The sequence below is a fragment of the Argopecten irradians genome, chromosome 15, assembly GCF_041381155.1.
Source record: "Argopecten irradians isolate NY chromosome 15, Ai_NY, whole genome shotgun sequence".
NCBI classification, from domain to species: domain Eukaryota; kingdom Metazoa; phylum Mollusca; class Bivalvia; order Pectinida; family Pectinidae; genus Argopecten; species Argopecten irradians.
The window spans coordinates 30,329,950-30,356,255 of record NC_091148.1 but is presented as its reverse complement, the minus strand read 5'-3'; the positions used below and the strand labels follow the sequence as shown (position 1 = coordinate 30,356,255).

Below are 26,306 nucleotides of genomic sequence, written 5' to 3'. Positions count from 1 at the left end.
GTCACTGTGCAACAAAATAAGCTTGGGCAGAAGCATAAAAGATACTCCACGGCCGACAGAGCATAAAAGATACTCCATCAAAGACACAGCATAAATGATACTCCACCGCTGACAGAGCATACAATTCCAAGATACTCCACTGCCGACAAAGCATAAAAGATACTCATCCTAAGAACAATAATTGGTGTTATATCGTGAATGAATGTATCTAATTAACACAAAAAAATATTATGAAATAATTTATTTTGCTTTTTGGTGCATGCATGTGCAATCAATACTTCATTCCATATTGGACATGGTGCCACACAATTTTTTGGGATGCAGTTAATTATTTATAATATTTTTATCGTGAAGTAAAATTAGAGTTTCAAACTTTTTAATGGTGGTAATGGTTTAAAGCAAGTAATTTTTGAAACTGAAAAAAAAACTAATTTGTCTGCTCCTGTTTTTTATTGAGATGAAATACCATTTGTAAGCGGTGGAGCATCTTTAAACTATTCACAAAGGGATTGCTTTATCTGAAGATCTCTGTAAAGTATATTGATACAAGAGGCCCAAAGGGCCTTAACGGTCATCTGACTACCTTGGCAATAGTAAAATTAATTATATATGGTGTCACTTTGTCAGGACCATGTCAGGATCATTTTCAATTTCTTTCAACAAATTTTATTTCAAACAAGAGGCCCAAGGGCCTTAACATATAGGAAATTAATTAGATATAGTGTCATGGTAGCCATCTTCGATTTGTGATCAACCAGAGATGTAACAATACTTTGTCGGGACCATGTCAGGATCATTTCATGCAAGTTTCAGCCAAATCGCACCGGTAGAACTTGATAAGAAGTTCAAAATGTGTTTTCAAGATGGCCGCTGTGGCAGCCATCTTGGATTTCAGATCAACCCGAAAAATAACAACACTTTATCAGGACCAAGTGAGGATCATTTCATGCAAGTTTCAACCAAATCGCACCGGTAAAACTTGATAAGAAGTTCGAAATATGTTTTCAAGATGGCGGCTGTGGCGGCCATCTTGGATTTCGGATCAACCTAAAAAATAACAACACTTTGTCAGGACCATGTCAGGATCATTTCATGCAAGTTTCAGTCTAATCGCACCGGTAGAACTTGAGAAGAAGTTCAAAATGTGTTTTCAAGATGGCGGCTGTGGCAGCCATCTTGGGTTTCGGATCAACCAAAAAATAACAACACTTTGTCAGGACCATGTTAGGATCATTTCATGCAAGTTTCAGTCAAATCGCACCAGTAGAACTTGAGAAGAAGTTCAAAATGTGTTTTCAAGATGGCGGCTCTGGCGGCCTTCTTGGATTTCGGATCGACCCGAAAAATAACAACACTTTGTCGGGACCATGTCAGGATCATTTCATGCAAGTTTCAGCCAAATCGCACCGGTAGAACTTGAGAAGAAGTTCAAAATGTGTTTTCAAGATGGCGGCTGTGGCGGCCATCTTGGATATCGGATCGACCCGAAAAATAACAACACTTTGTTGGGACCATGTCAGGATCATTTCATGCAAGTTTCAGCCCAATCGCACTGGTAGAACTTGAGAAGAAGTTCAAAATGTGTTTTCAAGATGGCGGCTGTGGCAGCCATCTTGGATTTCGGATTGACCCGAAAAATAACAACACTTTGTCGGGACCATGTCAGGATCATTTCATGCAAGTTTCAGCCCAATCGCACCGGTAGAACTTGAGAAGAAGTTCAAAATGTGTTTTCAAGATGGTGGCTGTGGCGGCCATCTTGGATATCGGATCGACCCGAAAAATAACAACACTTTGTCGGGACCATGTCAGGATCATTTCATGCAAGTTTCAGTCAAATCGCACCGGTAGAACTTGAGAAGAAGTTCAAAATGTGTTTTCAAGATGGCGGCTGTGGCAGCCATCTTGGATTTCGGATTGACCCGAAAAATAACAACACTTTGTCGGGACCATGTCAGGATCATTTCATGCAAGTTTCAGCCAAATTGCACCGGTAGAACTTGAGAAGAAGTTCAAAATGTGAAAAGTTAACGCACGGCGGACGGCGCACGGCGGACGGCGGACGACGACGGACGAAACATGATGACTATAGGTCATCCTGACCCTTCGGGTCAGATGACCTAAAAATGCACCCAAGAAAATGAAATATAAAATCACATTTATTAGGAAATGGACGAATAAATTAAAACAATGATGAGTTGCTCACATGGTACATAAATCGTAAATGTAGCGTTTTTATAAAAACATTAACATGATACAATGTAGGTATATCAGATATCAATTATAACGAACACTTCATTCTTCTCTTCATGGATTTGCATGTTAGAATAGGTAATTGCCTTCACTTCTGTCCCCTGCAAAGAAAAATATATAAAATTCAACGTCTTTAAAAAGGCCATATAATGATCATATTTCACCCAACAAATAACCCCCTTTCATTTTTGAGGTCTCGAGTTACACTTACACTGATTTTAAATCTTTATCTGAAAATATGTACCTTACCCCTTACCTATTTATCAAATTAAATTGTGATTTAAGCTTTGTTCCTATTAAACATTTCCTCAATTTTTCTTATTTTTAAGAGTCATGGCCACTTATTTGATTGAATATGGTAAAACCTGTCTAGTCTGACACCTGATTTTTCTGTCAAATGACTTTAATAACAACCTGTGCTATCCGACCAAAATAGGCAATAGTGTTGTATTAGACAGGTTTTGCTGTAATTTCTTTTTAAAGCATATATTTAAATTAGGTACAAATATTTACATGACGATCTATTGGCATAAGTTAACAGGAGGCCCAAGGGCCTTAACGGTCATCTGATTACCTTGGCAATAATCATATAGGAAATTAATTAGATATCGTGTAATGGTAGCAATCTTCGATTTGGTATCAACCAGAGATGTAACAACACTTTGTCAGGACCATGTCAGGATCATTTCATGCAAGTTTCAGCCAAATCGCACCGGCAGATCTTGAGAAGAAGTTCAAAATGTATTTTTAAGATGGCGGCTGTGGTGGCCATCTTGGATTTTAGATCAACCCGCAAAATAACAACACTTTGTCAGGACCATGTCAGGATCATTTCTTGCAAGTTTTAACCAAATCCCACCAGTAGAACTTGAGAAGAAGTTAAAAATGTGTTTTCAATATGGCGGCTCTGGCGGCCATCTTGGATTTCGGATCGACCCGAAAAATAACAACACTTTGTCAGGACCATATCAGGATCATTTCATGCAAGTTTTAACCAAATCGCACCAGTAGCACTTGAGAAGAAGTTCAAAATGTGTTTTCAAGATGGCGGCCATCTTGGATATCGTATCGACCCGAAAAATAACAACACTTTGTCGGGACCATGTCAGGATCATTTCAAGCAAGTTTCAGCCAAATCGCACCGGTAGAACTTGAGAAGAAGTTCAAAATGTATTTTCAAGATGACGGCTGTGATGGCCATCTTGGATTTCGGATCGACCACAGGGCCTCGTTACTATTGATGATATATATAAGATAGGTCACGTCTATTTACATACATTACACAAGGGAAGAAGCTCCGCCATTGGGCTGGCTAGGGGCGCCAATTTCAAACGAATATTAACAACACTTACTTTTGATATTTCTTCGTCGAAACTGTTGCTATTGTTTCATTATATGTTCTAGTTTTTGTATCCACAGTAGTTTCGTGTTCGTTCTACGATCTTAACCGCATTTTAAGCAATGTTGACGAGAGGTTACAAATATCCCGCCCTGTCCAGCTTCCATTGGACCGGAAGTTGCGCAATATCATTGGTACTAAACGTACACGAGACTATAAGGTCCCTTTCATGTCATAAAGAATTCTGACAATTTGTATCAATTAATTCAACGCTTAAAACATCGAAAACTTACCAAGATACAATATCATACATTGCAGATTTGCGCCATTGCAAATAACAACACTTTGTCAGGACCATATCAGGATCATTTCATGCAAGTTTTAACCAAATCGCACCAGTAGCACTTGAGAAGAAGTTCAAAATGTGTTTTCAAGATGGCGGCCATCTTGGATATCGTATCGACCCGAAAAATAACAACACTTTGTCGGGACCATGTCAGGATCATTTCAAGCAAGTTTCAGCCAAATCGCACCGGTAGAACTTGAGAAGAAGTTCAAAATGTATTTTCAAGATGACGGCTGTGATGGCCATCTTGGATTTCGGATCGACCACAGGGCCTCGTTACTATTGATGATATATATAAGATAGGTCCACGTCTATTTACATACATTACACAAGGGAAGAAGCTCCGCCATTGGGCTGGCTAGGGGCGCCAATTTCAAACGAATATTAACAAACACTTACTTTTGATATTTCTTCGTCGAAACTGTTGCTATTGTTTCATTATATGTTCTAGTTTTTTGTATCCACAGTAGTTTCGTGTTCGTTCTCTACGATCTTAACCGCATTTTAAAGCAATGTTGACGAGAGGTTACAAATATCCCCGCCCTGTCCAGCTTCCATTGGACCGGAAGTTGCGCAATATCTCATTGGTACTAAACGTACACGAGACTATAAGGTCCCTTTCATGTCATAAAGAATTCTGACAATTTGTATCAATTAATTCAACGCTTAAAACATCGAAAACTTACCAAGATACAATATCATACATTGCTTTTCAAGATATTGCGCCAAATATATATTCGCTGCGGAACTAGTCTTTCCATGTGCATCGGCATTCATATTACTTCAGAATGGTACAGTCTAGAAACGTCCGAACGATATTGCGCAACTTCCGGTCCAATGGAAGCTGGACAGGGCGGGGTATTTGTAACCTCTCGTCAAAATTGCTTTAAAATGCGGTTAAGATCTCAGAACGAACACGAAACTACTGTGGATACAAAAACTAGAACATATAATGAAACAATAGCAACAGTTTCGACGAAGAAATATCAAAAGTAAGTGTTGTTATATTCGTTTGAAATTGGCGCCCCTAGCCAGCCCAATGGCGGAGCTTCTTCCCTTGTGTAATGTATGTAAATAGACGTGACCTATCTTATATATATCATCAATAGTAACGAGGCCCTGTGGATCGACCCGAAAAATAACAACACTTTGTTGGGACCATGGCAGGATCATTTCATGCAAGTTTCAGCCAAACAGCACCGGTAGAACTTGAGAAGAAGTTCAAAATATGTTTTCAAGATGGCGGCTGTGGTGGCCATCTTGGATTTCGGATTGTCCCGAAAAATAAGAACACTTTGCCGGGACCATGTCAGGATCATTTCATGCAAGTTTCAGCCAAATCGCACCGGTAGAACTTGAGAAGAAGTTCAAAATGTGTTTTGAAGATGGCGGCTGTGGCTGCCATATTGGATTTCGGATCGACCCGAAAAATAAGATCATTTTGTCGGGACCATCTCAGGATCATTTCAGGAAAGTTTCAGCTCAATCCCACTGGTCAAACTTGAGAAGAAGATTGAAATGTGAAAAGTTTACGGACGGCGCACGGTGGACGGCGCACGACGACGGACGAAGCATGATGGCTATAGGTCATCCTGACCCTTTGGGTCAGATGATCTAAAAACTTGTTGATCTTTTTAATTCATTTGAAAGCACTACGGAAAAATTTAAACTCAATGGTCTTTGATAATAAAATTGATCATGTTCCATGTTTTCTTTTTAAATAACTCATTCACCCTTAAATTTCATAATAGACTAGGCTAGTCTTTGAATTGGAAGAGCCTAACTGTGACTTCAGAGGTAAGCGAGTTAATTCTTCTACATGTTCTTAGATTTCCTTCAAAAAATAATGACATCACAATTGATCTCTACCTTCAAGGGAGGTATCTCAGTAACATGGAATAAAAAAAATAACTTTAACTTTAATAGGTAATCCCAACTAGGGCCCTGAAATATGAGACAGATCCCTTAAGTTCTTTCTGGGAAACAGCGGTAGCAAACTTCAACTACTAAAATCCAAGATGGCGGTCAGTCGGCCATCTTGTTGACTGATCTGACAGACAATGAACCACGGCACAAGGCAATTTGAATAGCCCGCCATATGAAATGGTGGGCTATAAAACCAACAGTTCCTTTATTTGATTTCTTTTGCAAAATGATTTATATGGCTTCCTTTGCATCAAAAGCTAGTCCAAATTTGGTCCTATTAAATGCCCCCTATTTTTTCAATTATTTATGTGTCCTGGAAGCCTTTTGGGTCATATACAGCATTTTTCAGTAATTACTTGTTCTAACGAGCTGGCTGGCATAATAACACTTGTAATCAACTTCCTTATTTTCATGTCTAACACATGGTCACTTTCATACTTTTGTTTGTTTGTTTGTTTGTTTGATTAATAAATGTCCTATTAACAGCTATGGTCAGATAAGGACGGTCTCCCATGTATGCGGTGTGTTGCTTGTATGTTGTGCGAAGTGTGTGTTTTTTGGAGACTGCGGTATATTCCTGTCGTGTCTTCTTGTATAGTGGAACTGTTGCCCTTTTTATAGTGCTATATCACTGAAGTATGCCGCCGAAGATACCAAGAAACACACCCCACCCAGTCACATTATACTGACAATGGGCGAACCAGTCGTCCCACTCCCTCTATGCTGAGCGCTAAGCAGGAGCAGAAACTACCACTTTTATAGACTTTGGTGTGTCTCAGCCAGGGGACAGAACCCAGAGCCTTCCTCGCAGGGACGAACGCTCAACTCAGTCCAAACACAGCAATACCTCCCTAAATCAAGAATTCGACGGAAGTGGATGTGTCGCCTGCACAGCACCACAAAAAAATAGTTCTTTTATAATAAGGTGAAGTTACCAAGTTATCAATAAATATTTAAGTTATCGAGCGGAAACCATGGATTTATCTGTTTTAACGATTTTTTTAAAGTCCCATACCTCTTGTAAATATTGACAGATTTTGACCATTATCAAACTCATCCGAGATCTCATTGATATAAAGCAATATACTAAATTTGGTTGAAATTTTGACAATAAATACTAAAGTTATCGAGCGGAAAACCATGGATTTATCTGTTTTGAAGATTTTGAAGTCTCATAACTCTTGTAAATATTGACAGATTTTGACCATTATCGAACAAATCCAAGATCTCATTGATATAGAGCAAAATACCAATGTTGGTTGAAATCCGACAATCAATATTTAAGTTGACGAACGGAAACCATTTCGTGGACGCCGACATAGTGATACCTAAGTTTCGCCCTTGTGGTGCAGGCGACACAATTATTGTAAATGTGGATATTTTTGCGAGTACTAATTGTACGATATACAAGTCAGAGTGAACAGTTTGTGTCACAGTGTTATAATATATATACTTCTGGCTTTTGTTAATATAGTAACAAAGTTTTATGTGCAATGAGAATGTTTGCTTTGTAAAAGACGTTCATGTAATGAGTGAAAAAATACCCCCTCCCCCCTTTTGCATAAATTTCTGCATTTACAGTAGTGTGTACATCCTATTGACTGGCTCTCCATTTCACACACCTTGTTTTCTGTTGGTTGATATTATCTATACTACTTACCTGAGGGTGTTTACCGATGACAAACTCTTCACCAAACCTGAAAATAAAATAAAAAAAACCCATAAAATCTACTCTATACACCAATTTGTATGCTTATTGTGTGGTACTATGAATCAACATTTTTCTCATGCTATTTACTATTCATAAAAGCTTATCTCCATGAATTGGTACATGTATTTACATTTTTACGCTTAAGGCTATATAGCCTTACAGCGTATTGTCATTGCCTGCGGACCGGAAATACTGGAAATGCCTTTTCGACTACGACACCACCTAGCGTGAAAAAGTACTACACCTCAGGTCCAAAATATCCGCTTTCTAAAGCAAATATGCTGTCATGGTGTAATTATGATTGCATGAAAAAAATCTGTAGTATTTCCTTAAGTGTTATAGTTTCAAAAAATGTGTCCAAAGCTATAATATCATTGTCTATTAATGGAAAATATTGAGAATAATTTGCATGAATGCCTAGCGATCGATGACCTAAATTCTCGCCAATCATTTGCATATAGGATGAAATTCTAGTTTAGATAACACTAAATAAAGGAATTGACAGGATTTAAGTATGTATATATAGGGTTGGTATGGGTACTAAATTTTGTCCTCGTGTACCCGAATTTGAGTATCCGATCCGTACCTAGATACTCGACATGAATTCCTACAGTATGTGAACGTATTCCTATGTGAACGTATCAACTTCGTGAGTTAGCTTAGTGGTACAATTTACCGATGTTGTTTGGGGCGATCTGCAGATGGAGCAAATTTCAATGTAATCATAATGAAATGTGAGAGATTTATTCTCCAATACTGCAAATGGCATTGGTATATCAATTTAATATCAATCGGTAACATCATACAATCGTAATGTAACAAGCTGACAGAGCCCAGAATGTCTGTGACAGATGTTGTTTACCGCACATGCGCAACAGGAAGTACAAAAGAGTGACGTAGTCTTCATTCGGATGGGCCGATTCGGATAGCCTCTGGTGTTATCATATACAGCATACCGATAGTGAAAGTAAAGATGTGCGCCATTCATGTTCATTTCTCCGATCATGGGAAATAAGAATTGCAACAATGTTGCTTGTGAACATGTCGTTAGCAGATGAAGTGTCATCCTTTGTTAGTAAAATAGAACAAAAGAGTGCTATTTTTGTACTTCCTGTTACTGAATTTTACGTTTACACAGACATCTAACACTCAGTATGTTTCCTATTTTGACGGATGCCCGGCCGGGAAGCCTACACATGTTTCCTACGTGTATTTTGACGGGTACCCGGGTACTTCCCCAACACGACCCGTGTGGCAATAATCAAGGCCTACAACATTCCATTCGTATTTGGACACAGAAACAGCAAAAATCGTAAGTGTTCATTTCGTTTTGCTTATACCTGTCTACAGTAAATAAATTACACATGAAGTTAACTTACGTGTCTCTGTGTTATTTCTGCTAACGTATGTGATATAGATGTTTTATTTCATTACAAGAACATTACTTTATATTTTGGAGCAGTTTCCTTTTCAAATTCGAAGTTGACAAAAATTAACTGCTAGCATTATTTTCTAATTTTATGACATACAATTTAATGCATTTAATTCAGTAGGTGTAACAGATTTAATTTGCCAAATTGTCCATATGGATACCGTGGTAATGGAGTGTCACGTCACAAAACATAATGGTATGTAGGATTTTGCATAGTGTGTAACATACATGACAATGAATTATATAGCATATTGATGTAATCAATTAATATATAGCTACTGTTGTAGAGGAAAAGATATCACCTTCTGACTGACTTTCAGTCAAAAGGTGATATCTTTTCCGCTACAACAGTAGCTTATCAATATAGAGATACAATTGTAGCAGGATTGGACTGGGTCGATCATCGGTGACCAGGTAGCTCAGTCGGTAGAGCACTCGGCTAGTGTTCTGAAGGTCCCGGATTTGAATACCGGTCGGCCGCTACATTTTCTCCTCTCCTATTACAAAATTGTCGCCCAACTAAATAACCCACGTTGGTGGTATTTGGAAGATTTTCGTATGTCTTCAAGGGCGAAGACTTTGAGAAAGGAGGGAGGAGTGTAGCGGGATTGGACTGGGTCGATCATCGGAGACCAGGTAGCTCAGTCGGTAGAGCAGTCAGCTAGTGTTCTGAGGGTCCCGGGTTCGAATCCCGGTCTGGCCGCTATATTTTCTGCTCTCCTGTTACACAATCATGCATACACAATACATTTGTACATAATATACATGTGTATATATGAAGTTTAAGAGACAAGTGTAATCACTAATAAGGCTAGATTTTATTAAGACAATTATTATCTCTGATTTGAAAACTGGAAACATGAGCTTAAAATATTGATAAAAATTAAAAATAAAAAGATTAAAAATGATGCTAATATATTAACTCAAATTACTTGTATACAAGACTCCACAACTGACTTGAACTTGATTCTTTAAGTTTATGTTAGAGGACTCTATAACTTTTTATTGAAATTATTGCATATTTTGTTAAATTCTAAAATAACAGGACCCAATATTTGCTAGTCATCCACAGCAGACTCAAAATGTTGAAGAATTGAGATTATCAAGAAGCAGTGAAATAATACAGGGCATATATTAACTAGCTGCAATGGCAGATATATAAAGCTCTAGACAACTTTGTCGTCAGATCTAGGGTTACAATTCTGTCTAATTGACCGCAGTGTTGCAAAACATCTAATGATGACTGCAGGTTTCAAGTAAATTTGCAATTGAACAGATTTAGAGTATGTAAAAACATATCAAAATGCATACGTTCAGATGGACATGTATCACTAAAGAGTAAAATAAAAATAATGTTTTGTTATGTTATGCTATGTTATTTTATTCAAGTATTTTTAAATAAACATAATTAAACACAGTTCACTTCAGTGATAGGGAAGGAGATTTGTTACTATGCGACTATGTCCCCTTGAAATAAAATTTCGATGGGACATTTGATCAGACCATGCGCCAAAACAACATTTTCTAGGGACATTGAGGCAAAAACAAAAATTAACATTGTTGATTCAGCAAATAAGTAAATAATGCTAGCAGATGAATTAGTTAACTGATAATTTAACCAGAAACTGCTTCAAAATTTGAAGTAATATTAAACTTTTTTTTTCTTGTTGTAAAACAAAACATTGATTATATGTATGTTATCAGAAATACACAGACATGTTACCTAGTTCACTTCATGCGTCATTGTTTGTCAAATACAAAATCAGAAACATAAGTGGTATGTAGTTCATATACCGACCCAAAGACCAATTTATTTAATGTAGAAACAAAACGAAATGAACGCTTACGAATTTTACTGTTTCTGTCTCCAAATACGGAAGGGATGTTGAAGATTACTAGCGTAATGCATGTGGTTGACTTGTTCAGGTGTTCTTCAGATAAAGTTTTACATGAATGTGATCGACCACATCGGGGGGATGCTAAAGAAATTGTCTCTGTCGCTTTCAAGCTGTTGAGTGAAAAGAATGGAAATTATCTCTCATAGATGATTTCGATCAGCAAGTACAGTATCAGATTTACATCTAGGTTCTAACGCAGGGAACTCTCTGAACAGTATCAGATTTTGCGTTATGACATCTTTGTTTACATCGGACCGCTTATACCATTGCTGAGTGTCATGTGACAAGTCGCTTATTTAGATGAAAATCACTTACACTCTAAGGCAGAACACGATATATAGTTACATTTACTTAAAAAAATGATAAACAAAACTCGATATTTCAATGCATTAGTGGTTTGTAATACGCGTCATATAACCTCTGTATACATCTGACAAATCAGCGGGCGGGGAACCAATAAAAAAAGACCTTACATCATCGTGTTTAGAAACCGGGGTCCGTCTCAAAAAACCATAATATCTTACCGATGATCAATCAAAATGTCTAAGTATGTTTTTTGATGCGTCATTTATCCAACAAATGCGCGTATGGCGCAGGGCGCGTGGCCTTCCCTATCAATGCACTTTGATTGGCTTGCCCAAATGATTTACATGTGTTAATTTGTTTGATTAATTAACGTCCTATCAACAGCTATGGTCATGAAAGGACGGCCTCCTATGTATGCGGTGTGTTGCGTGAATGTTGTGCGAGGTGCGTGTTTTGAGAGACTGCAGTAAATTCATGTTGTGTCTTCTTGTATAGTGGAACTGTTGCCCTTTTTATAGTGCTATATCACTGAAGCATGCAACTGAAGACACCAAACAACACTCCCCACCCGGTCACATTATACTGACAACGGGCAAACCAGTCGTCCCACTCCCCTTATGCTGAACGCTACGCAGGAGCAGAAACTACAACTTTTATAGACTTTGGTCTGTCTTGGCCAGGGGACAGAACCCAGAGCCTTCCTAACAGGGGCGAACGCTCATCTCAAGGCCAAAAGTGAGGCAGTGCCAATGGAGGCATTAGGAAAGATAAAGTAAGTTAGGAAGAATAGAAAAGATAAGATCCTAAATTTAGTCGCCTTTTACGATCATGCAATAAGGGCAGCAGGTACAATTCTAACGCCCTACCTGCAGGGCAAACAAAAAATTGGTTACTTGTTGTTGAAGATTTCATGTGTGTAAGGGGTACCAGTGGGGAAATCATTGCAAACAAATTATCATTAGATAAACCCAGAGAAGTCTGAATGTTTTTTCTGGTTGTTGGACATCATTTTCAGAAATCACATAAGGCGTCGCTACACGTACTGAATAGAAACATTGCCGGGAGCGCGTGGAGCATCTAGATATAGCCTAACTGGTACTGAACGCTTGATGGTCATGACCTACTTGTAAAAACTGTCCGTACATGGGAGATGCTGAAACAAAGTTATGCTTTACTACTTAGGGGATATTTGTGGAACTGTATGTGCCAAAGTAAAGTACAGTTTTAACCGAAAAGTTATGCTTGTATACTATGTATTTCACCAACTTTTCCAAGTACATGTAAATGTATATCAGTATAGTGTATATTTGACGGAAAACTTGTTAGCATAAGGAAAAGGCCCTCTTCACATTATGAACAACTTTATTGAAATAAATAAAAGGTTAAGTTTCATATCGCAGGTTGTATTATGTTCCTGGCGTCGTCATAATTACAATGGGTTAGTTGACCATTTCTGCGTCACACGGCAAAACTTCAATTTATTATATTATAATTGTTATAAAAAGATTTTTAATTTTTTTTTTAGCCTAGTGGCCCTTTCATGAATATCATGAAGTTGATAATCTTTTACATTGAATGTGAAAGCATTTGAATTACAGTCAAACCCTCGATGTATCGAAGTTTCAAGGGATCGTCAGAAAAACTTCGAAACATCGAGACTTCGAATTATTCATGGTTGAAATTAGACCAATTTTTTTACCATGACCAACTGTGGTAGCCTAGTTGTGTACATGTCGTCTCCGTTTCGTAAACTTTATAATCACTGTATTTACCACAACCAAAACAAAATAAAAACGAAGTATGCAATTTAATCACACGTATTGTTATCGTTAGCAATATATGTATATTATAAACAAGACTTACGTGTACTAGGCCTAAGCCATGTACATGTGCACGTTTGTTGACTAGTTAAGCGATGGTTGATATTACGGAATGATTATAAAAACGAAAACACATTGTAAAAACAAAACTAAAAAGGGGGAACCGAAAGCGCTACAACACCTACAAAATACTTTGATTTAGAATGATCGATTTGCTCCAGTATGTATGCCAAAGTTTTGCAATGTAAAAGTTTTGAGGATGAGTTACTAATAATGTGGCTCGCTATTTACCGTTCCGTAAATTCTACAAACCGCTACCAATGGCGGCGGCGAACATAAAAAACATGACTAACTGTATCTTTGCCGTACTAATGATTTGATAATGCAGCTTGTAAAAACAAAGCATCAGGTATCGGCCTGATCAGTGATATTAATTATCTCGTTGTCGCGAGACAGGTGTGACAGCATGCCGCGGGGTATCGGCGAACACCTGACCTGTACAGGTAAACTTTTATTCGAATCATCGAGTGTCAGTTACCTATAATTCTATAACAAATGGTCCATGAAAAAAGTTCGATACATAGAGAACTACGATTCATAAAACTTCGATTCATACATGGGTTAGTTAGTAATGTTATATAGTGAAGAAATTCGGGACCAGACAAAAAGTTCGATACAGCGAGAAATTCGATTCATCGAAGTTCGAATTATCGAGGTTTGACTGTATCATTATTCAAAAATGAGAATAAGAACTATGGCAGCTACCCTAGGTAACTGTGAAAAGAACAATTTGTCAAGCTTTCCTATCATTGCTTCCTAATTACAATACTGTATGGTAGCCTTCTTAGCTTTTTGGGAAGCTAACACTTGTTTTTTATGTCTACTCGTCTGAATACCTGCAAATTAAATTTCTTCACTTGCCTTAAGCTCTCAGTACTTTCAGTACTTTGATTGTGCATTTGTTTTGAAATACAAGAGATCAAAGAGGGATCTTGGCGCCCACCAAAGAATGATCTATGTCTGACAATGGAAAGAGGGATCTTTTCTCTGCTTTTTAAAACTTTTACTACACATTACTTTCTATGAAATTTGAGAAAGATCCTTTCAGTTCTTTCTAAAATATTATAACAGTAACAAACTTAAATTATCAAAATCAAAGATGGCTACCTGTTGACCATCTTGCTGACCAATCAGTCCCAAAATGTAATATGCACAACTAAGGTCCTGGGGGAAACTCACATATAAAATTTGAGACAGATCGTTTCAGTACTTTCTGAGAAATAGCGGTAACAAACTTCTATTATCAAAATCCAAGATGATGGCCTGTTGGCCATCTTGTTCACCGAACGGTACCAAATATGCAATATGCATAACTAGGGACCTAAGGGAACCTGCACATGAAATTTGAGAAAGATCCCTTCATTACTTTCTGAAAAATAGCAGTAACAAACTCTAATACTATCAAAATCCGAGATGGCTCTCTGTCGGTATGAATGTATCAACTAGTGCAAATTGTAACACATTGTGAGCAAATGAGAAATTATTTCATCATAGTAATGTATAATGACTAAGCGAAATTTTTTTCATTCGAATCCATCAGAGTTACTTCCCTTTGTTTCAATGGGAAATGAAATAATTAACTCTTAGTAAGACTGACGAAGTGAAACGAAGGGAAGTAACTCTGATAGATCAAAATAAAAAAAAAAACCTACATAAAAACATCCATACTAACAGGTTATTAAGGTGGTAAATAACTCTTATATTCACTTATGAAGTGAAATGGAGGAAAACAAATCTTATAGACTAATGGAATGAAATGAAGGGAAGTAACTCTTATAGATCAACATGAAGTAGTAATGGTGGCCGGTTAGCTTCACCTCGGGTCGTGAGATAGCAAGGGCAAGGTTGCAAGACGAGATCGAAAGATAGCACGGTGGTCCTAAACTGGTCACCATTAAAAAATTTCCACACCAGCAAGTCACAGGAGGAGCATACAAAGTCGTGTACATTGTAATATTTACAGTTTGCACTGACATGGACTCAATAATCATGCTATCTAGTATTATCATTATCAGTGTATAATGAAAGCACAACATGTGCGGCGATTCTATTGTTACGTTAATAGTCGATGGCGAAGCAACGTAGGGTCATGACCCCACTTTTGGCGGGAACATATTTAATGACTCGATTCCAATCAGCTGTTCAATCGAATTCGTTTACGATGACGGGAGTGAAAAAAATATGGGTATTTAAATAACAAATATGCAACTGCCGCGAGAATAAATAATATTCATTTACGTGTAAAACTGTAAATATAAGGAATATAAATTTTATTTTGTTGAGGTTATGAGGGTAAAATGATAATGGAGCACGTGTAAATTATGTATCCCTGGCGAAAGCCGGGTTACCTTATATTTACACGGGTTCCTTAATTAACAAAGAAATAGAATTAAACACAACATCTTGTTTACGACACATTTTCTTTAGCAACCTGTGAAGCATAGGAGAGAAATGGTGACATTTGTATCTAAAGTATGAAGAACTAGCTAACTTACCCTTTGGATTTGATTTTGAAGTTTTCTCTGTCAAATTCAGTTATCACAATTTTCTGCAAAAGATAAAAATATCATTAAAAACAGTACAGAAATTGCTTTTTTTTTTTTTTTGTATAATCATAGAAATTCACACTGTGTTTTTTATTGCCATTTAACTTTTATTTGTAAACTCATTAGTTCATTATTACAGTAAATTTTACTTTAACATCCTTTTAAACATCTGTGGCATAACCATATTTTTTAGAATACACATCTGCATACAATGTGGATATGATACAATGTACATGTACCACAAAAGGTGAAAATCAGTCAATGTGAACAATCTAATTAAAATTAGAACTTGTAAAATTCCGCTCTACTACGATACTCTAAGGTTACGCTTCAATACAAGATCTTACGATTGCCCCCCCCCCGTTCAGGTCACCTCAGCATGACCTCTGACCTAGAATCGGAACATCTCGGGACATACCATATGTAGCTAGTAGCTGTTTACACCCTCCGAGAGAATCAACCACACTGAAGATTTCGTAGGCGACACGCTGATTAGCTAATTGTAGGGGTCATGCTGAGGTGACCCTGAATGGTGCATTGTTAGATCTTGTATTGGAGGTTAAATGTAGAGTAGCGTAGTGGAGCGGAATTACAAGTCTTTAATTAGATTGTCAATGCAAATATGATACAATGTAAAGAAAATACCCGTGGTATGAAGAATGGCTCAGCATACAAAACATGAACAGCCATTCATCTAGGAAATGAAAACGGAGCTGCTGCATATATCCTCACCTGGTGGAAAAATTTGGTAAGTGATGGGGAGACAACTCTATATATAATTCATTTAAAATATGTCACCATAACCTAAGTTAACAGCAGGGAAGATAATACTTATATACTGAATATATAGGAAACAAAATATACAATCCAGGTTGCAAGTGGTAGGTGAAGTGGAGATAATATATACATGGAGTGAGTCATAGAATGTTACAGGTAACACTGGATCCTTTCTTTTTACAAATATATCACTCACTGTGAATTTATACATCGTCACTAAGACCAATGAGATCCCAGAGTGATATTGGCGGGCCACCTCAAAGAATGATCTATGCATTACGATTGAAAGAGGGATCTTTTCTTTGCTTTTCAAACTTGAACTATCAAAATCCATGATGGCGGTTATTGTTGACCAATTGTACCGAAAAAATGTTATGATGCAAAATCTATGGCCTATTTGAACCCTAAATGAAAATTTGAGAATGAGACCTTCAGTGCTTTTCTGAGAAATAGCAATCAAATCTCCAAACAATTAAAATCCAAGATGGTGGCTGGGTTGGCCATTTTGTTGACAGATTTGTCCTCGACCAAAATACAATATGCACAAACTAGGGTCATAGGGGAACCTAGATATGAAATTTGAGAAAGATCCCTTCAGCACTCTCTGAGAAATTAGCGGTAACCAAAAATTGTTAACGCACGGACGGAAGGACAGAGACGGACGACAGACCTACGAACGAAGGGCGATTTGGAAAAATTATTGATATAAAAAGTATTTCAGTGACTTTCTTATTCTGCCAAAACTGGTGGCAGTCGCCTTTTTAATCCATGTAAAGTAAGTATTATGAAGCACCTAAATGATGGGGCAAAGAAGAATTCAAAAAGTGTGGGGCAAAGCATCGTTCAAATTTTCTGGGAGATCTGCCTCTTTATCAAGACACTTAAAGAACAAATAAAGTTATATACATTGTATTTCAGCTCTGCAGTTTACTCTGTCGTAGCCAGTTCCAAATCCATGTTGACAAATGAGAAGAGATAAAACGTCTCTAGTAGAACTAAATCTTGACCAACCCTAGTACTGTCATACATTACTCACCTTCAGCCTCTGTTTCCTCTACACTTGTCATTTCCACTGTGTCATAATCTGTTGTCATGTACCCAAACATCGCTGTAGCAACCTGTTCAAAAGCTCCTTCAAGTTATCTCCCCCCTTGATTTACAGTTAAGTCAAATTTCATCAAAATATAACATTTTAAATGAAAAGTTGGTAAATGCAACATAATTTACATGTCCATATTGAACATTTATTTTAATGATAACTTTCCTTCATTGGGAAAAAGAAAATGAAAATTGAACATTAATTGTGAACCCAATTATGTTTTTATATACTTTAGGAATTTGAACACATTACATGTTTGACTAAACTCTAGCTATTCAAAGCAAATTTTGAAAATATGTTTAAAGCTTAATTGTTTAAATTTCTATTATCCCTGTTCCTCAAAGTTTATATTGTAGAAAATAGTTGTATTCAGGGTTCTCGTTTAAAAGCCGGTTGCCGGCAAAAACAGCTGTCTATTTCCTTGTATACAACCGGCTATTTTTGTCAGAAATAAGTATTGGGCAACCACAGGGACCTGTGACCCCCAACCAAATATTATCAATTTTCAACCATCTATTTAATTTAAAAAAAAATCTTAGTGAGAACCCTGGAGTATTTTTATCTAAATCATATTTGGACTTTGCAACACAAAGGATACAGGAATGTAATCTGAAATACAGAATATAGGAATGTATTGATAGGCATCAAAAATGTATTGTAATAGGAAGGAAAGGCTTATAGATAAAATCTTTTAAGGATAAATGTGCAACCGAAATAGAATGTATCCATCTAAGTTAATGAACAAACTTTACATTTACAACCAGAAAAGAAATGTACCCATCTAAGTTAATGAACAAACTTTACATTTACAACCAGAAAAGAAATGTATCCATCTAAGTTAATGAACAAACTTTACATTTACAACCAGAAAAGAAATGTACCCATCTAAGTTAATGAACAAACTTTATATTTACAACCAGAAAAGAAATGTATCCATGTAAGTCAATGAACAAACTTTATATTTTACAACCAGAAAAGAAATGTATCCATGTAAGTCAATGAACAAACTTTATATTTACAACCAGAAAAGAAATGTATCCATGTAAGTCAATGAACAAACTTTATATTTACAACCAGAAAAGAAATGTATCCATGTAAGTCAATGAACAAACTTTATATTTACAACCGGAATAGAAATGTATCCATCTAAGTTATTGAACAAACTTTATATTTACAAACCAGAATAGAAATGTATCCATCTAAGTTAATGAACAAACTTTATTTTTACAACGGGAATAGAAATGTATCCATCTAGGTTAAATGAACAAACTTTATTTTTACAACCGGAATAGAAATGTATCCATCTAAGTTAATGAACAAACTTTATATTTACATGTCCACCATACAGTATCTACATGGCTATCACTTATACATAAGCCCATCCTCGATACTCCAGGGGTTCCGATTACTTACGATCTCTACACCCCCTGGACTATCTCATAGTAAAATTGGAGGCAGCTCAGCGGAAAACATTTGACCAATCACAAGCCAACAAAGATTTCCTTTGAAGACTAAAGAGAGAGCTACGCCCAACTTCAAAGCCACACAGTCAAACACAGTTTATCGTTATGCGGCTCTTTTGATGCACAACGAAAAGACTACATAACCTGTTTTGTTCTGTTGCCTCCAGTTTTACTATGAGATAGTCCAGGGGTGTAGAGATCGTAATGATCGGAACCCCTGGAGTATCGAGGATACCTGCATAAGCCTGAACTGGCTTTTGACAATTCATCCCCATTAACTGATTGATATATCATATGAGAATTAATGGTTCTAAAAAGTAACATGATAATAATTAAACATAATAGTCTAATTAGAAAACATTATTTTACTGTACATTGAATTTTTACCACAACACCTTTTATATGTCATCATATGTGTGGGAAAATTCATAGGTTAAGGTTGATCATATAACCATGTACATTGTAGCTTATTCTTGACATCACTCAGATGTAAATTGTATAAATTCACTTGTTTTGATTGAGATATATTACCTAATATACAATGCACTGCCACATGTGGTATGAATATTGGAGATCTATTTTGAGTAAACATAAATAAGATAATTTGACAACCTGATTCCAATACCACAATACAATATGCGTAATACCAGGGGAGAGGAGAAAATTGTAAACGTCCAGGACCGGGGATTTGAATCCTGGGCCCTACATGCAACCAAACCTGAACGAGTGATGTGTGGTATTTACATGTACCAGGTCAACACAGTCCAATCCCGCTTCTGATGTTCAGTTCGTCATACATGTGCTGTCTGGGCTTTTGTTTTGGAATGTCCCGAGATAGTGTTAAGAAAAGAAGATTTGGTTACTTAATTACCGGAGAAAAAATAATGTTTTTTCTTTTTTAAAACGTTTTTTACTTACTGGGAACATCTGGCAGTGTGGTCTAGATCTGAAAATTGAAAATAAAATGTTTTCTTTTTTTCTAAATTAATTAACAAGGGCTTAAGTTATACTTATGATAATTATGCACATATCATAGATATAGGGTAAATATCGAATTTATATATAGAACTGAAATTGCATCATCGACTGACACACAATAAAAGATGGACACACACGTCAGCTGACTTGTTCTACATTTTTAGTGTTATTTCATTCACAAAACGACGAGATCAAATTCAATTTCAGTTGGCTCAAAATATGGGTACATGAGAAATGTGATTCTATAGAGTAAGATAAATGACTCCGTATAGTTCAACTCACATTCATACTTAATTTCTGGTATTTCTTCTTGAAATTGACAAGCAAACTGCCATGCTTTTGGAGTTGTCCCGAGGAGTTCCGAAAACAAAACACTCGTAGTCAATGAGACCGCTTGAGAATTTTATCTTTAAAATAAAAACATTTGACGGATCACATTCGGAACTCGTTTCCTATGTAGAAAAAAACTGACCAATCAAGTCTTGGATACGAAACATGTTTAAATATGGCGATGGTTGGTAATGAAAATGGAGGGAACGAAGAAATGGAGGAGACTTCAGTTACGTTTTACACAGCTACAGGTATGATTAATGCGATAGTTGGACCAATACCCCCTGACTACTTTACAGCTTACTCCGATTTGAACATTACAAAATCAGTTTTAATAAAAGTCATCACGTTCCTTAACACTCTAATAACAGTTTATTTTCACAAATTATCACAGGCGTCTGCTTCTGGTTTGGGAAAATATAACAGCCTACCTCAATATGTACTCAGTACTATACGAACATAGAGGTAAGCTGTATTATATTTGATTAAATTTTATGTATACAAACACATTGCAGTCTGTGTCAGTATTGTACATTTTGTTTTCCTACAATCATGTTTGTAGCATTATCATACTCAGGATCCTTACCTAGGACTGGTTGTTACATCCATTTCACACACAACACATGGCAGCTGGTTGTCCTGGAATATCTCAACGTTTTCATCCACAGGTTCTAGGCTCAGGATCAAAGTCCACATCAGTCTGTTGTCCATCTGATTCATCTTCTGGAAAAATGTTTAAACAAAATATAAAATTACATACCTTTTTATGTTGTATTGATATTTTATTATAAAATTTCCTCCAACAAAAGGAAATAATAACATTGATTTTATTCATGATTACTAGTTTCGAAAGAAAAAAAATCTATATTAGCTGTGTAGTCTATAAAAATACAAATGAAAAAAGGACAACAATCTACCATGGGGTAAAGCTTTACAAGACCCCTCCAAACTTTATCCAGACTACCTGTACCAACTAATTAAAAATCATTTAATGGTATACTTAATTCAGTCCCTCCATACCAAAGTATTAAATGGTCGTATTAATACGGGACAGGACAATGTTTTAACTAAAATTCCAGCATAACAGGGATTGATTCCACAAAACCAACACTTTTACCCTTGAGTAACTGTCCCGTTTACTGATATCCATGTCTCCTTCGCCTTTTGCAATTGCAGCCATTGAACGCAGATTGGTGGATTCCTAATAAAATAAAAATGATTTTTCTCCTATTACAAAAAAAAACTGGATTTAAATTGAAACATTTTTTTTAATTCACGACTTTCATTGTAATAAGGTCTGGTTCAGTATGATTATGTATGGGACAGGTTTTATTATAAAATAAAATCCTACTTTAAAATAAATACAACATTGCATAAGATTGCTGTAGTCCGTGTTTTACTTTATTACGTACAAGTCAACTATGTAAAAAAAAAAAAAGAAAAAAAAAAAAAAAAAGTAATTGTTCAGTTTTCCATTCGCCTAGAATAATGCCGTTTACGTGTTTTACTTACTTTATAAGTTGTTCAACGGAAAGTGTTCCGGGAATGTCCGATTCCTTCATTAACGTGTTCTGATGCAAACCCTGTGTGCCATGGTTATAGATTGTAAATCTACCAAACCCCGTATCATAGATAATATCCATCGTTATCTTAAACCGGGTTTGTCTCTTCACCGTAGGGGAATGATCTGAATGTGACATTTCCGCCAATCCATGGGGTATATATCTAAAATTCTAAGATTTATGCGGGCTGACCGAAATACATCCTGGAACTGCACACCCGTATTGTTGTCTTAGAGTTCTCACCGTTGGCTCTGCCCATCTTCACTGCATTAATGTGCATCTACAGCGCATTGCGTGATTGAAGCTGGGCTGGTCGCTAAATGACGCCATCAAAAAAGTGCCCTAAATTCATTTTATACCATGGAATAACAAAGTTATATTATGCATTGAGAAATTGTACAATACAATATTTTTTAGATTATATCTTTCTTCTGCGTTATGCATCGAAAAATTCTACTAAAGTTGCATGAAAAAAATCACGTAACTGCAGGTAAAGGTATTTATTCCTAATGTTTGATACACAGTATGCACAGTCGATGTCGAGAACAGATATTTGATGCATTCAACTCAAATATAAAGAAATGAATGCTATAGCCGAAACCTTTTGGACTCAGAGATAGTCAAAGATCGCTTTTTTAATGAATAAGAAAAAATAAACACGAAAAAATGACGATAGCTGCTCGCTACCCAGTGGTACCGCGCGGTTCATCGGTTTTCGACGGCGAAAGACCAAAATAGATTTTTTACACACAATGTCAAACATATTCAATTCAACTCATTAATTATATGTGTCAGAAGCATGTTAATGATGTTTTTTTGTGCAATATTTCATGAAATTCATCTACTAAACGAAGCCTTGTATCCACAAACGCTGTAAGATTTACATTGTAGCCTACGTATGCCTGCTGTTTCTTTTTGTCAAAGTGACGTTTAAATAATGAAATGTTCCAAGATAAAGTAACGCCATTATTTTAAACTATGTTAAGCTGGATATGAGTGCAAACTGTCACCATAATACCGCAAATGAGTGCTTATTCAATCCTTCAAAACGTCAGCTTGCAAGGTCGAATCACCCGGGCTCATAGAGGACTAAAAAGTGACGTCATTGGAATGCTCGGGATCAAATCGTCAAATTTAGAAATGGTAATCAGAATAAAGAAATTAATCATTTATTTACTCACATCGCAATATTTTCATATCGCAACTGTTACAGGAAATTCTTTTTACCTGGTATCGAGTTCTATGCCTGATTAATCTCGATATTTAGTGTTGAAAATATCTGGTTTATTGATATTATTCCGCTACTTTTGTTGAGTTTGAATTCGCAAATTCGAAGGGCGTCAGAACGCTTGTTTTCAACCGGAATCAACACCGTAGTGATAAAGACATTCCAAGTGGATTTTTTTCATCGACATAAAAAGTTGATTTTCTCAAAAAGTAAGAAAAATAAAATACATTAATTTTGCTGGAACACTAAAAAAATCATTCTGATTTCGGAACAGTTGGAATCATGAAGATACCTCTAACAGTATTATTAGGGCTTTTCACCATGTGGTGAAAAGACCTATTGTTTTTGTTCTGTTTTTTATTATTATTATTATTATTATTCTACACTTTTTTTGTGTCCAAAAGATCTTTAAAATGGTAAGAGGTATGCCAATGGCCTTATTGTTATATTGTATGGCATGAGTTGAAGGGGTGACCGCAACATTTTTAAGTAGGTCAAAAATCCAAGATGGCCGCCATGACGTCATACCTAAAAAGTTTAAAACAGCCATACCTCAAAAACCGTTTAAGATACAGCAAATATTTTTGATGTTTTATGTAGATCGTATAAAAGACTAATTTTTATTCAGTTACAGCAATTAGGTCAAAGGTCAAACAAAAAAGTTCGCTATGAGGTCAAAGTTCACAAATTTTTATTTTTTTGATTTTGCCAAATTTCTTTTTACATATCGATGCAGAATGTCATTCTGGTGAATTTGGTGTCTTTTATATTTCGTTAGCACTTCCGGTTAATGCTGTATGCCATTTTGAACATTCCTTTGATCTTTGCTAAATTCCCGCCAAAATGTTTAACATTATATATTGTCGAACTGAATGACTAATATAGTCTGCAATTGCTATAGAAAAGACCCCTCTAATGTTCTCTAACGTTTGATATGATTTTCATCTTCATCAAAAAAACAAAATGGCCGCTATGACGTCATATCTTAAAATTTAAAAATGCTTATAACTCACTAATAGTTCTTTTCACAGATTTCATCCAATAATATTTTTTGCAGATAATCTTAAGCGTAAACTTTTTCTCTCTACATGTTATTACAAAAAATGGCAACTTCCGGTTTTCGGTAAGGGTCAAATGTTAAAGGTCCAGTTTTTAACAATAAACTTGAAAACTTTTCTCCTCAAGTTCTGTAAAGGTCTAGGATCTTCATATTTCATATATAAGATGTCCAGAGGATGGGCTATAAAGTCAGATACTAGGAATGACCTTGACCCATATTCAAGTTCACAGGGGTCAAATGCACATATCATAAATAAATTGTTTAAATGGTCATAACTAACTTATCGTTGGTTTTACAGCTTTCATGCAATTATGTAATTTGAAGATTATTTACAGGACGGTATTGTAAACTAAATATAGTGAAAAGCCCGCCAAATTGTCTATGACAATTTCTAGTTATTATTATTATTATATATTATGTAAGTAATAAGTACTAGCTGCAGCTGTAGTAGAGCTTATAGTTTATGTAAATACCACAAAATTGGGAAGGGATTATCAAGGGATATGTAGGGGTAGATGACGTAACGTGATTTACAGAACAGGATGCGAACCTCTGGCACACTGTGAAAAGTTGTAAGTTCGTAAGTAACTGGCGCGGTTGAAAGTGCTCGTAAACTTGGCCTGCTGTACATCAGAGTGTGTCATCTTTCATAAATGCACTCGGGAATTTCCATGAATTAGAGAACATAAATGCATTGCCATGTTTGCTTTGTAAATAGTGAGCATATGATAAACGTTGTATATAAACTATTCTAGTTATGCTCATAATTGTTTTTGCCTTTGCTATACTCTGAGGACTTTGATTGATAAAAAAATTTGGAAATAAGAAGTCTGGCTTGTTGTTGTATTTGCTACATTTCTCAAAAAGAGCAAAAAAATATAACACCGACAGCTAAAACACAGAAATGGAATAAACAAAACTAAAACTTGCATTGATTATATGTCTCTAAAAACTCTTTATTTTATGTGGCTAGAGTATTGTTGCTGTGGAGAGAAATTGGTAAAGACATTGATGGTTTTATATTGTCATTGTATTTCATGAGTAGATTTTGATTCTTTTCATGGAACAAAATCTTTCTGAGAAGCTGTGGAAGTGTGCATGCAGAATACTAAAAATGTTCCGCATATTTGGATGCAAATCCTTATTTAATCATCTACATCTTTACAAAGATATTTTGATGCCTCATTATTTGGAGGATCTCCATTGCATTTGTTTCTGTTTTAAAGAATCCTAAACAATATTACTACATTTGTAATACTACATAGGCGAGGTCTCATCACAGAAAGTTCATTCAAATCAATGTATTCTCATGCCAGTCAGTAGTCATGTGCATGACCACTCATCTTCACTGAGAAATGAAGTGATTGGAGTTCACTAGTTTCATTATGGCGGAGTGAAGTGAACATGTAAATATTATTAGGTGAAAACAAGGTACTGAACTTTAACTGATTCTACCGCCAGCATCCAAGTCTCAAAAACATTTGTGGCATCGGAAAACATTTGAAACTAAACATTGTCTTCATTCAGTCATGTAATCGTATACATCAGTGTTGCGTTTTTCCTGACTACAAAAAATAAGGATTTTTTGCTTGCACTCGCCAATATGGTATCAAAATAAAAGAAATTGATGTTGTGGCCAAAATTGGTCCTTATTGACTGACTGCTTTCATGTAGTTAAGCGTACATGTGTGTGTGCGTTTTTTTTTTTTCAATGCTGAAAATTCACGAACACAAGATCTTGTACTGGTTATGATTACAGGTCAACACAAAAAAGTCATGATAATAAGATCATCTATAACACGACTGGATTGTTCTCCCTATCAGTGTGATCGTTTGGTCCTCCACTTGACCGTGTCGACCATTCTCAGTCAGCTGAGTGACAGAGATTGTACAAAACCACACCGATATGCTCCTTTTACAAATGTACATGCATGATACATCATTGTATTTAAACTCTAAATGGGTTCTACATTACAATTATCATAGAGATAGTTAGACCTTTAGGACCTATGTGTGCAAATGATTTTACAATGTCTCCTTAATATTATCTGAGCAATCAGTCTCACGCGATCGGTAAGGCTACGTTTTCGCAGCAATGCTTCATGGAAGACTGGTGTAAAATAGCGAAATGTATGGCAATTACAAATTTTATATAAACACTGTGAATTATCA

At 36.1% G+C, this 26,306-nt stretch overlaps 1 pseudogene; it reads right to left on the bottom strand.

Annotated features, from left to right (window-relative positions):
• Positions 1–2,143: 2,143 nt before the first annotated feature.
• LOC138308771 (protein archease-like) lies at positions 2,144–21,464 on the bottom strand (annotated as a pseudogene).
• Positions 21,465–26,306: the final 4,842 nt, after the last annotated feature.